The 13,777-nt window shown below is 38.9% G+C and overlaps 1 protein-coding gene across 2 annotated transcripts in view; it reads left to right on the top strand.

The window, feature by feature from the left end:
- The first annotated feature begins 612 nt into the window (after nucleotides 1-612).
- The window catches only part of IL6ST (interleukin 6 signal transducer), a 54,145-nt gene continuing 40,980 nt past the window's right edge, over nucleotides 613-13,777 (top strand). For both annotated transcript variants that reach the window (XM_029942256.1, XM_029942255.1), the window contains exon 1: nucleotides 613-833. The gene's annotated coding sequence lies outside the window, so the exon portion shown is untranslated. The remainder of the gene's footprint in view (nucleotides 834-13,777) is intronic.

Below are 13,777 nucleotides of genomic sequence, written 5' to 3'. Positions count from 1 at the left end.
GCTGTGGGGTTCACTGATCAATCACAACCAACCCATTTAGGAAGTTAAAAATATATATCATAGCAAGTTCGTTTATGGAAGACTTGGACCAAGGCCGCCGGCCCCACGATCTCTGGTAAACTGGTGTCCAGTCACCACCATGGGTCCTTCACTTTCCCCGGGGAGCTCCCACGCCTCCCCTGTCCCTAAAGGAACCTCTCGGTCTCTTGCGGCACAGAGTCCCTCTGGGAAGGCCGCGAAGGAAGGCCGAAGGGACCGCTGTGAGAAGGGGAGGCGGCAGGCGTAGAAAGGACCCGGGCTTCAGTTCACGACTCCGTTATTCCACGGAAAAATGGAACATTCCGCTCCTTCCGCCCGCAGAGGGGAGGTGGGGGGAACCCTTCGATCTGGTCTAGGAAAGGCGACGCGGGCGCAGCCACCGGAATCCCGGACGCCAGGAGCCGCGTTACGGGAATCGCAGCTGCCTGGTGTCCCGCCCCTTCGCCGTCGGGTTGCCTCCGGCCCAATGGCCGGGAGCGCCGGGTCTCTCTGGGGCCAATCAGCATATAGCCTCTAACTCCGGAGGCGGGGCGCGGCGAGGGCGCTGCGGGGCGGGGTTAAGGGGCGCTTCGCCCCGCCGTGGGAGGGGGGCCGCGTGCCGCGTCTGCGGGAAGGAGCCGCGATCTAGCCGGAGCTGAAGCAAGGAACCGAGAGGCCCGTGGAGCCGCGCGGGGAACGCCCGGGCGCAGCTGAGCCGGAGGCCGCGGCTGCGCGGCCCATGGGCCCGGCCCGGCCTGGCACCGAGAGAGTCGTGGGCTGTACCGAAGCGGAGGAGCGGAGCGCCGCGGCCTGAGGTGAGGAGGTGCCGCGGCTAAGTGAAGGGCCGTGTAGCGGGAGGGTGAGGACTAAGTCGGGGCGTTCGGGCCCGGGGACCTGGCACTCGAGAGGGCCATCCTCCCTCGGGAGAGGGGCGCCCTTACACCGCGCGAGCCCCTAACTTGTTAGTCCTAGTCTGGAAATCCCCACATTCCTTCCTTCCTTTCCCTGTTCGCACACCTCCGAATTTGATCTCCGCAACTTTGTCACCTACATTTCTCAACCCTAAGTGCATACCACACACACGCACGCGCGCACACACTCACACACGTACCCTTCTTAAGCCCCCGCCCCAAATCCCCACTTTTTGCCCCTTTCTTTCTCCCCTTAAATTCCACTAGCCCCGCACTTGACTCTTCATTTTCTACCTGGAGGTTAATTTCTCTTCTCCAAAGCCATCTTTTCATCCTGAAATCGTAATGTTTCAACATTGTTGGAAGTTCAGCTTAAAACATTTTAAACTGACGTCTTTTTATCTCTTACGCGTACCGGTTCTAACGAATCCAACCTAACGCTGTATCAGAAGAGCCCCAAATTCATCTTTAAAATCAGACCCGTCCCTACCAAGCCTAAAGGTTATACCAAGCAGCAAGGTCGTGTTTTAGGAGATGAACCGCATTTTTTTATTCATAACTACAACTGAAAACCTGTCAGGTTAGAAATAAGACTTGCCACCTCTGTTCTTTTTTCCCTTCAGAAAAGACACCCATTTTCGGTTTAATTTGTAGTTGATAATGGGCATTTCGGCAATTACACTGCTTTAAAATAAGTAATGATTAGAATGCCAGGGAGACTCTTCTAAAAGATTGGAGTCTTTGGTTAAGTCGGTGCTGTAAACAAACCCTTTAGACTGTGTGACTGCCAGCTTCAAGTTGGAACAACTCTTAATTTGAAATTCTGACTCAGATCATCATCTGAGCTGTTCGCCATTATCTTAATTTCTTAAATTCATAGTAATTCCCATTTGGAAGTATTTTTGGACTGTAAATGGAATTTTACATTTATGGAACCAACTTGGTTTTAAGTTAAATCATGCTTTCCAGCATGCTTTTTGGGGGAGATAATTTTGAACACTTGTTTTTAATCACAAATGGAAGAAAAAAACTACAGGATGGAGAGAAAGTGTGAGGAAAGGCGAGTAAGTTTTGTAGTGGAATTTTTCACTCTCCGCAAGTCTGTATAATAGACAAAACTGTGCATGTTTAATTTTCTCAGCGGTAATTTAGAATATTACGGTACTCCTGCCAGCTAATTTAACATATTTTGTTATGTAATGAAAAATGTGTACAGTGTTCTCATCTTCATTTATGAGTTGCAGTGTTTTCACTTTATTTAAAACATTTTCCTAAGGGAATTTGAAGTGGAGTTAAATGCTGGAGCAAATGTTGATTATTATATTTGGACTACCCACTTTATAAAGAAGGTAATTGAGGCTCAGGGTCTCTTGAAACCTACATCTGTGTAATTGCAAGTCCTGTACTCTCAGTCATTTTGTCATGTTGACACATTTCTCATAGAGGGTCCTCTACTATAGTTTGGGAACTTTGGACTCCCCCGTAACAGATTCAACCCCCCTCCCCCAAAAGCTATTTGAGAGCTTCTCATTTTAACGGGAGTCAATATTCCCTGGCCCTAATGCATTTGCAGCTTGGCTCGTAAAGAAGTGTGTGGAATGTTCTCATAGCCTACTCCATTTCTTTGATTGCAAAGGCAGTGTGATCAGAGTTGAAGTTTATTTATTTTACAAAACAAATACTAAACAATTCTGGCTGGAAAGATGTAGGAAATATTGTCAGGACCTTCATAGAGTTTATAGAAATTGGGCTGACAGAGGTCGGAAAAATTGCAAGGATGCAAGGCAGTTTTAATGAGATGCAGAAAACGCTGGAGATATATCAATTAGGGAGTGATTATTTTAGGTTTGGAATGCTGAAAGGATTGAGCAGAGGTCAGACTTGAAAACTTTGCAAGATTTGTATAAGGAGAAAAATGAAGGAAACCCATTCCAAATAGAGGTCTATGTAGAAAGAGCCAGAAATAACCAAGCTATATTAAGTATAATACCCAGTACATATGTAATGCTTACTTTATGCCAGTCACCTTTCCGAGCACTTTGCCCATATTCATTTAATCCCTATAACCTTAGGAGGTTAATGTTACTATCTTCCTTAAACAAAGAGGGAATCTAAAGCAAAGAGAGGTTAATTTGTACAGTGCCACACAGTTGTTAAGAGGTAGATCCAAAATTCATACCTAGACAGCCTAGCTTCAGAATCTGAGCTCTTAACTGTGACCCATATACTACTCCCTCCTCAGGTAGTTTGCTTGAATGTCAGTGACTAGAATAATATGACCATACCAGAAAGTCTTTTAAAATCTACTCTTACTTGTCCTCTATGTGTCTCAGAGTACCTTAGATTCTGAGAATATCAAGGCATACAAAGGACAGTGTTATTAGTCCTGTTACCAAACAGTACTCAAGTGCATTGGGAGCAAAGATGTTTGTGAAGTGGAGGGAACTTCCATAGCAGAGATGATGTGTCATCTGAGTTATACCCAGTACAAAGCACAATCTGGAAATGACATTCTAGAGGCAGGGAAGGGCATATGTAGAAGTAAAAACTCAAATAACAAAGAGTGTTAGAGAAGGCCTAATAGTTTGCAGTGGCTTGAACCTATATGAGTGGGTAGTAGGGAGTGATAAAAGGTAGAACAGATTGTGAATGGCATGATGCAGGTAAGTAAGATCGAAGTTTAATTATTTGCTTTGCATTTGGGAAACTACATTAATAATTTCAGCAGATTGTTTGCTATTCTCTTTAGATGTTCTGTGTTGGGGTAGCTTGAGGGACGTCTGAGTAGGGGTTTTTTTAGAAGAGACTTTTTTTTTTTTTTTTAAGGTAATCTCTATACCCATCATGGGGCTTGAACTCAAATCCCTAGATTAAGAGTCCCATGCTCTACGGCTTAGTCAGCCAGACCTCTCTAGAATAGATTTTAAATATTGGAGAAGATAAGTGAGACAGGCACATGAAGCCAAGTTTTTAAGTTCTTAAATAGATAAAATATTTGACATTAGTATTCACCTTTGAAAAAGCTTTTGTGGAAAAGAGTGACAAGTTTAAAGTAATGTCATAAATAGATTCATCCACCTATAACATCAGAATGATTAGGAGGATGGAAAGAGACTGGAAGTAGGAAGGCAGTTGTAAGTACTAAGATGACCAGTGCCTAGATTACATGTGTCATGGTATGGGGTAGAAAAGAGACAAATGGGAAAGACATTGTGAAAAAAGATTGGACAAGCTAGAATTTAATAGATTAGGGACAACAGTGGCCCCATTGACTTAGGCAATTCAAGAAGGGTGGTCTTAGATGGGGTGAAAAGATGACTACTGTGACCTTTTTTTCAAAAGGGTGCATGTATATGTATGTGTACAGTATATGTGTATTGTTTTTAGACCTTTCATTTGAGTCAGAAGCAGAATATCCAAAACAATGATGTATAATTGGAATCAAAAGAAAGTTTCCAGCCAGAATTCTTTAAGTTATTTTGTTTGAAGATGATAGTTCAAGTTATATGTCTTCAGGGAAGTTAGTGGGTTCAAGCCCCGTGTTGGGCTCTGCACTGACAGAGCAGGGCCCCAGCTTGGGATTCTCTCGCTCTCCCTCTCGTGCTCTCTGCCCACCCCTACCCCAAGTAAATAAATAAACTTAAAAAAAAATAGTAGTAGATCCTTGGCTCCATTCATAGCTGGAAGATAAAACCTAGCAGAGAATTCAGTGAAGGAGACCGTAAAATAGATAAAAGAAAAAAAAATCAACCACATGATACTGTTATGTAGAAACCAGGAGATAAGAGAAATTCAGGAAGCAAAGATAGTCAACAATATGGAATGTTTCAGAAACACTTGTGATAGTGTCACAATGGCGACAGTCTCTTCTTTTTTCTGACTAGTATATTTTAATGAGATATAATGAGGAGTTATGTACTTGATCATGATTTAAGAGAGCTACATCTGTTGAAATGTGCCTAGAGTATAGATTATTATTTTAAAGCTGTAAATGTAAACATATCCAGAGCAGGAGCTTTATTCCTTTCAGCATAATAAATCTGTTGCCCTCTTAAAATTTGGATGTTCTACCTCCAAATTTTCATCTTCTGTTTACTCAGTTTCATCCTCTGCTCTGAGGTAGATTGGTTTCGTCATTACTTCTGAATAGTGTATTTCATATAGGTTGTGTGCACAATCTAGTTTTGGTCAAATGTTCTCTTGTATGTATTCCCTCACCTCTATTCCCTAACACAAAGTAAACTCAGCAGAGCTGTGTTTCAGGTAGTACAGCTCTAGTTTGTACATTGGCATGTGCTGGAATTTTGCCATTGATAATCTTCATTAGGCATTTAGAGTCAGAGATGACATATAGCTCATGTGTATGCTATTTTCTCTGTTTAGAAAACCCTTTACTCATACTTGGGCCTTCCTGGGCCCGTTCTGAATTGAGTTCTGTATGCTTCTGTAGCACTGTATGCATTTTCTACCTCTCTTAACTTTGAACTTCTTAAGGGTGACAATTGTTTATTTGGCTTCAACTATATTTGTTAAATTTTATTTCATAAGCTGTAGTGAGAGCATGGATGGTCATCAGAATACTCTTTAAGGCTTTTCATGTGTCTTAAACAGTGATAATTTGTAAGAGGCCTTCTCTAAGGTCACAAATATACTCTGTATTTTCTTCCATTACTCTTAAATTTTGCTTTTGCATTCGAGTCTGTAATCAATTTGGTAAATGTATCTGTGATGAAGTAGAGCTCTTTTTCTTTTTGCTTGAGGAGCACCCGTCTCCATACTCTATTAAATAGACCGTATTTCCCCAGGGATATGAGATACCTTTTTTTTTTTATATCAGATAATTAAATTCTTAAATATACGTGGGGCTATTTCTGGATTTCTTGTTTTGTACCGTTGGTAGAAGTATTCATTTGCCAATGCCATGTTTTGATTACTGTAACATTATAGTATGTCTTAACAGATGATACAGCAAAATTCTGTTTATTCTTCCTTTTGAAAGGAGGTTTTTTGGCTATTTAATATTTCATATGAAATTTTATTTGTTTTTAACATTTATTCATTTTTGAAAAGTAGACAATACAAGGGGGGAGGGGCAGAGAGAGAGGGTGACACAGAATCGGAAGCAGGCTTTAGGCTCTGAGCTGTCAGCATGGAACCTGACGCTGGGCTCGAACTGACAAGCAGTGTGATCATCACCTGAGCCGAAGTCAGCCGCTTAACCGACTGAGCCACCCAGACGCCCCCATGTGAAATTTTAAAGTGGTTTGTAAATTTCTATAATAAACCACTTTGCAATTTGGCTTAAAATTGTATTGCATTAATATATTAATTTGTGAAGAACTGATATCTCTACTATGTATATTTTGTTTTTAATTCCATAGTATTTAAGTCTTACTAATGAGCTCTTTAGTAAAGTTTCATACTTTTCTGTATAAAGTTATTATATAGTTTTTTTTACATAGTTCTGATTAGATTTTTTAGATGTATTATAGTTTTTGATGGTATTGTGAATAGCATTTTTCTTTTACATTTCTAATTGGTTATTAGTGATGTATAGGAGAGCTATGTTTTTTGATGATCTTTTTTGCTTATGTAACTCTCAGTAGTTGTGGTTTGTCTTACGATTCTCATTCTTTTTCTTAATAGATGGTATCTTAAAGTTTTTCTTTTTCCATTTTTATATCCTATTTACCTGTTCTATTTTTAGTTAAGCCCTCTAGAGCAGTACCGAATAAGTGATGTCTCCAAGCATCTTGTTTGAATTTTAACTTGGATAGAAATGCTTCTAATTTTTTATAAGTTTTTTTAGTTTGACAGTATGTGAGGGACAGAGAGAGAGGGAAAGAGAAAATTCCAAGCAGGCTCTCCTATGCCAGTACAGAGCCTGAGGCAGAGCTCAGTCTAATGAACCCTGAGATTATGACCTAAGAGGAGATCAAGAATCAGACATTTAACCAACTGAGCCACCCAGGCGGCCCTCTAATTTTTATTTTTAAATATGTTTATTATAGGTTCCTGATAAAGTGCTGTGCTATCACAGGTTACCATTTATTGAGTACATACTTGTCAGCCAGATAGATTTTAAGCACTTTATCTTTATTGACTTATTTAATCTTCCCCAAAGTCCTGGGTAGTATGTGGGTAGTTGTGGTGTTATCCTCACTTTACAGGTAAGGAGAATGAAAGCGAGGGATATCAAATAACTTGGCTAAAATGTTATACAAAAATTAAAGAGCTGGGTTTGAACATAGGCAGTCTGATTCCAGAATCCATCCTGTTCTTTATTATACTTCATCAGGTAGATGGTCTCTTTCAGTCTTAGGTTTCTGACACTGTTGTTGTTTTAAAATTTTAAGTGAAGTTTTGAATATTATTAGATGCTTTCTAAGCATCTATTAGAATGATTGTCAGGGCGCCTGGGTGGCTCAGTTGGTTAAGCCTCCGGCTTCGGCTCAGGTCAGATCTCACGTTCGTGGGTTCGAGCCCCGTGTCAGGCTCTGTGCTGACTCTAGCTCAGAGCCTGGAGCCTGCTTCAGATTCTGTGTCTCCTTCTGTCTCTGCCCTTCCCCCTCTCATGCTCTCTCTCTGTATCAAAAATAAATAAAATATTTAAAAAAAAGTTTAGAATGATTGTATAGTTTTCTTCTTTTAATAAATATGGTGGGTAGCATTGTTATCTTTTTGCATGTAGGACCATACTGTATTTTTAGGCTAACTACTTGTTTGTATTTATGGTCTTTGTTTTGTTTTCGTGGACATTGCTAGAATAAATTTACAATGCTTTAATTAGGATTTTTCACACCAGTATTCGTCATAGTTTTATAATAGTTTTATTATGTAATCCTTGTTTGATTTGGTATCCAAGTGAGTGTGTACCTTGGACTTAAGACCAAAGTAGGATAACAAGGGTGAGATTTACCCTTCTGCCTAAAACAGCCATAGAACAGGAAAAACACATGAAACAGTGATAATGAAGAAAGACACTTGACATTGGATAATGAAAGGCAGTGATCTTGATAGATGGGAAACAAAATGAACCCTATGACCACACTATCCTACTACTTTGAGAAATTTTCCAGGCCATGGCATAGGTCGGAATGCAGGGTAAGCTCCATGGATGTGGATTCTCTTGGATCTACAGAAATGGCTGGGGATAACAATGGAACTAGAGTTCACAGAACAGAATACTAGAGAACTCTTGAGAGCTTCAGATGTCCCATTCAGCTATTCAGTTGAGTACTGACCAGTATGTGCATGTAAAGAAACAAGCCAGGGAAAGAACCTCCTGGAGAGGGTAAAGATAACAAGGCATGACCCTTCCATAGGGTCAGGAATGGTACCTGGCATCATCAGCCAGGTTGGGAACCATCTTGATTCATGGGACATTGGATAGAGTATACAGAAGGATCATGCCTCAGTAATAGGGAATAAATCCACTAGAGTAAACCCTGCTCCCATCCTACCCAGTGTATTTTTTTTAAGTTCTAATTTAAGTTCCAGTTAGTTAAAATTCACAATGATATTAGTTTCAGGTGTACAATATAGTGATTCAGCACTTATGTACAATACCTGGTGCTCATCACAGGTATACTCCTTAATCTCCACTACATACTTCACCTGTCCTCACACCTACCTCCCTTCTAGTAATTGTCAGTTTTCTTAACTAGAGTCTGTTTCTTAGTTTGCCTCTCTTTTATTTCTCTTTTCTCATTTTGTTCTTTAAATTCCACATATGAGTGAAATCATACAGTGTTTATCTTTCTCTGACTGACTTAATCTCACTTAGCATAATAGCTCCATCCATGGCAAGATACTTTTTGATGGCTAAGTAATATTCGTGTGTGCATGTGTGTGTGTACACACCACATTTTCTTTATCTGTTCATCAGTCAGTGGAACTTTGGGCTATTTCATAATTTGGGTATTATAGACAATGCTGCTATAAACATTAGGGTGCATGTATCCCTTTGTGTTAATTTTTTGAGGGGTGGGATAAATACCTAGATACCAGTGCATCTTAAAAGCAAGATGTAAAAGGACCAGACTGTTTCCAAGTAATTTAAATGTGTCGTGGAACAAAGCTGAAGAGTAGAGAAATACAAGGGGCACATGGGTGGCTCAGTTGGTAAGCATCTGACTTCTGTTCAGGTCATGATCTCACAGTCCAGGAGTTTGAGCCCCAGGTCAGGTTCTGTGCTGAGAGCTCAGAGCCTGGAGCCTGCTTTGGATTCTGTGTCTCCCTCCCTCTCTCTGCCCACTCCAGCTCTGGCTTCTGCTCATTCTCTTTAAATTATTTATTATAAATAACAAACATTAAATATTAAATTTTTTCTAAAAAGTATAGACATACAAAAAATTTAATAGCAAATAAGGTGAAATTCAGTGGCATACATCAAGAATTATTAGGCATGCAAAGAAACATGAAAGTACAATGTATAATAAGAGAAATTAAAGCTAATCCAGGGCTGACACAGATATGAGAATTACCAAAGAAATTAGAATAATTATGTAACTGTGTTCTGTATGTTCAAAAATCTAAGGTTATAGAAATTTGAAAAAGACTCAAACTTCTAGAGATAACAAATAACAATGTGTAAGATGAAAAATATACAAGTTAGGATTAATGGCAGATTAGACATTGCAGAGGAAAAACTTAGTAAACTTAAAGACATAGCAGTAGACGGGTGCCTGGGTGGCTCAGTCGGTTAAGCCTCCGACTTCGGCTCAGGTCAGATCTCACGTTCATGGGTTCGAGCCCCGCGTCAGGCTCTGTGCTGACAGCTAGCTCAGAGCCTGGAGCCTGCTTGCAGTTCTGTGTCTCCTTCTCTTTCTGTCCCTTCCCTCTCATGCTCTGTCTCTCTCTGTATCAAAAATAAATAAAACATTAAAAAAAAAGACATAGCAGTAGAAATTATAAAACATAGGAAAAAAGGAAAAAATGGACTCAGCATCACTGAGCTGTGGGACTACTTCACGCATCCTGATAATACATGTTACTAGAATCCTTAAGGACGGGAGCAGGAGGGTCAGAGATAAATATATTCAAAGAAGTAATGGCCACAGTTTTTCTAGATTTGATGAAAACTATAAACCAGCAGCGCTAAGAAGCTCAGCAAACTCTAAGTGCAAGAAACATGATGAAAACTATACCAAGGTGCGGGATAGCCCAGTTGCTCAAAGTTAGTGATAAGCTAGTTATAAAAAAAAGTTAGACTCATCCGGAGGAAAAAAAAGAGACTTTTCATACAAAAGAAGAAAGATAAGGATGATAGTAGATTTCTCATTAGAAACAGTGAATGCAAGAAGTTAATAGCTACATTTTTAAGTACCAAGAGAAAAAACTATCAATTGAGAATCTCTACACAGTAAAAATACCTTTGAAAAATAATGAAATACTCTTAGATATATAAAAACTTAATCACCAGCCAGCCCACACTACAGTTGTGACTACAAGCAGTCTCATACTACAAGACCCACTATAAGTGTGGGTCTGCTGCTATATATATAATATTAGTCCTTAAGGCCAGAGGAAAGTATCAGATGAAATGTGGACCTAGACAAAGAGCTAGAGGCTCTGGAAATGGTAGTGACATGGATAAATATACAAAATTTTTTGTATTATTTAAGCTTCTCTTACAATAATTAAACAAAAATAGTGACAACATGGTTTACAATATTTGTAAAGTAGATGTGAAGTTTATAAAATACTTGTATACAAGTAAGTAGTATGGCAAAAATAGTATAAAGATCAAGAGGAGAGAAACGGATGTTTGCTGTTTTATACTTTACTGTGCATGAAGTGCTATCAACATTACTTTTGTAGACTAATAAGTTAAAGATGTATACTGTAAACCTTAAAGTAACCACTAAGATAACAAAACAAAAGAATTAATAACTTATAAGCTAATGAGGAAGACAACGTGGAAATGATAAAAAAAAAGATTCACTGAACACAAGTGACTGAAAAAGAAGAAAAGGGAAACGGATTAGATAAGTAGAAAACAGATACAAAGATGATAGCTTTAAACCTAACTGTATCAATAATGATACTAAATATAAGTGGCGTAGATGCCCATGAAAGCAGAGGTTGTCAGATTAGATACAACTATATACTGCCTACTAAAAGAAATAAAACATAACAACAAAAGACAAACATTGCTCTTTAAATATGAAGAAACCAACAGGTTAAATATAAAAGAGTGGGGAAAGATATAACATAGCACTAATGAAGAGAAGGTTAGATTGTCTATAATGTCAAAGTAGATTTCAGAGCAAATATTACCATTGGTAAAGAATATCATTGAGAGAAGAGTCAGTTCATCGGGAAGCCTTTATATTTATGTGCCTAATAACGTAGCTTCAAAATACCCAGGACAAAATCTGAAAGAATTGCAAGAATAAATAAACCAGAATTCTATTTGGTGATTTCAATACCCACTTTTCAATAATTGATAGAGGAAGAAGAAAGAAAAGTACTAAAGATGTAGAAGATTTTAATAGTGCTATCAACGAGATTAACATTTATATAACACTCTTTCTAGCAATAGCATTGCTTTTTAAGTACATACAGAACACTGATTTCAAGACTTGAACAAAGCTAGTCATCAAGACTGTAGTAGTTTTTGGGGCGCCTGAGTGGCTCAGTCAGTTAAACGTCTGACTTGGCTCGGGTCATGATCTCCTGGTTTGTGACTTTGAGCCCCTATCAGGCTCTGTGCTGACAGGTCAGAGCCTGGCGCCTGCTTTGGATTCTGTGTCTCCCTCTTTCTTTGCCCCTCCCCTGCTCATGCTTGCTCTCACTCTCTCTCTCAAAAAAAATAAACATAAAAAAAAAAAAACAATTAAAAGACTGTAGTAGCTCTATAAAGATAAGCACATAGATCTGTGGAACAGAATAGGGCAGGAATTGGATAATTAGAGCTCACGGGAAATCCAGGCTGCCTACTTCTTTTTTTTTTTTTTTTTTTTTATAAAGTACTGTTAGAATACATCCACACCTGTTTGTTTTTGTATTACCTATGGCTGCTTTTGTGCCACAACAGCAGATTGGGTAGTTCCAGCAGATATCTGTTGGTTTACAAAGCCTAAAACATTTATTCTCTGGCCCTTTACATAAAAAGTTTACCCAACTTTGGAATAAAGAGTACCTAAATAGACTCACACATATATCAACAATTGATTTTTGATGAAAGTGTAAAGGTAATTCATTTGAGAAAAGATAGTTTTTCTATATACAGTTCTGAAACAAGTGGCTATTCATATGTAATGAAAATAACTTGAATATCTACTTTATATCACATATAAAAATTATCTTGAAATAGTTGATATACCTAAATATAATACCTAAAACTATAAAACTTTTAGCTAGAAAACATAGGAGGAAACCTTTGAGACTTTGGGGTAGGCAAAGATTTCTTAGATACAATATTTAGATACCAAAAGATTAGTGCTTAGATACCAAAAGCACTAATTCATAAATTAAACTTCATTAAAATGAATATTTCTGCTCTTTAAAGAGCATTGTTAATAGAATGGACAGAAAAGCCACAGATTGAGAGAATATACTTAAAAGAATTTTCTAAAAAAGACCTTATATCTAGGATATAGATTAAAAAAAATTTTTTTAACATTTATTTAATTTGAGAGACAGAGAGAGCATGAGCAGGGGAAGGGCAGAGAGAGGGAGATACAGTATCTGACTGGCCCAGGCTCTGAGCTGTCAACCCGTGGCACTCAGACCCACCAACTGTGAATCATGACCTCAGCCAAAGTTGGACACACAACTGACTGAACCACCCAGGTGTCCCTATATATATAAATATATATGTGTGTCTGTGATGATTATTTATTTTTGAGAGGGAGAGCATGAGGGAGGGGCAAAGAGAGATGGAGACACAGAATCTGAAGTAGGCTCCAGGCTCTGAGCTGTCAGCACAGAGCCTGATGCTGGGCTTGAACCCACAAACCATGAGATCATGACTCGAGCTGAAGTCAGATGCTTAACCGAATGAGCCACCCAGGTGCCCCTAGAATTTATTTTTAAAACTTTCTAAACATAATAATGGAAAAACAACAAACCCAGCTTAAAAATGAGCAAAATATTTGGACACCAAAGAAGAATATGAGTAAATATATACCTACCATATATATGATCTAGCTTTTAAACTGGGTATTTCCAAAGAGAAATGAAAGCTTTGCCCATACAAAGACTTGGGACTGATTATATTATATTGTATTTATTCCACTAGTATATTATGCACCAGCTTACAACAAGGAAGTGAGTTCATCCATCCAACAAATATATTGAAGTGCTTACTATGCCGGATATGGTTCTTGATACTAGGAGCCTAGTTGAGAACAAAACACACAGTTTCTTACCTAATTTGCTTGCTTTCTGTTTTAGGTGCACAGACAATGTATTCGTTTCCCAGGGCTGCTGTAACAAACTGGGTGACTTAAAAAACAATAGAAGTTTATTCTATTAAGTTACTCTATTAAGAGAAGTTTCTTCTCTTAATGCTTTAGAGGCCAGAAGTCCTTCTGAAACTCTGGATAGAATCTTTCTTTTCTTCTTCATAGCTTCTGGTGGTAGCCATTAGTTAGGCCTTGGCATTTCTTTTTTTTTTTTTTTTTTTTTTAATTATTAGTTTATTACCAAGTTGGTTTCCATGTAACACCCAGTGCTCTTCCCCACAAGTGCCCCTCTCCATGACCATCACCCCTTCCCATTCCCCCCTCCCTCTTCAGCCCTCAGTTTGTTCTCAGCATTCAGAGATCTGTCATGATTTGCCTCACTTCCTCTCCCCAACTCTTCCCCCCCCCCCCCGTTTCCCCTTCCCATGGTCTCCT

Source organism: Suricata suricatta, chromosome 6, assembly GCF_006229205.1.
Source record: "Suricata suricatta isolate VVHF042 chromosome 6, meerkat_22Aug2017_6uvM2_HiC, whole genome shotgun sequence".
NCBI classification, from domain to species: domain Eukaryota; kingdom Metazoa; phylum Chordata; class Mammalia; order Carnivora; family Herpestidae; genus Suricata; species Suricata suricatta.
The sequence above is the reverse complement of the archived record's forward strand: the minus strand, read 5'-3'. Positions and strand labels throughout refer to the sequence as shown.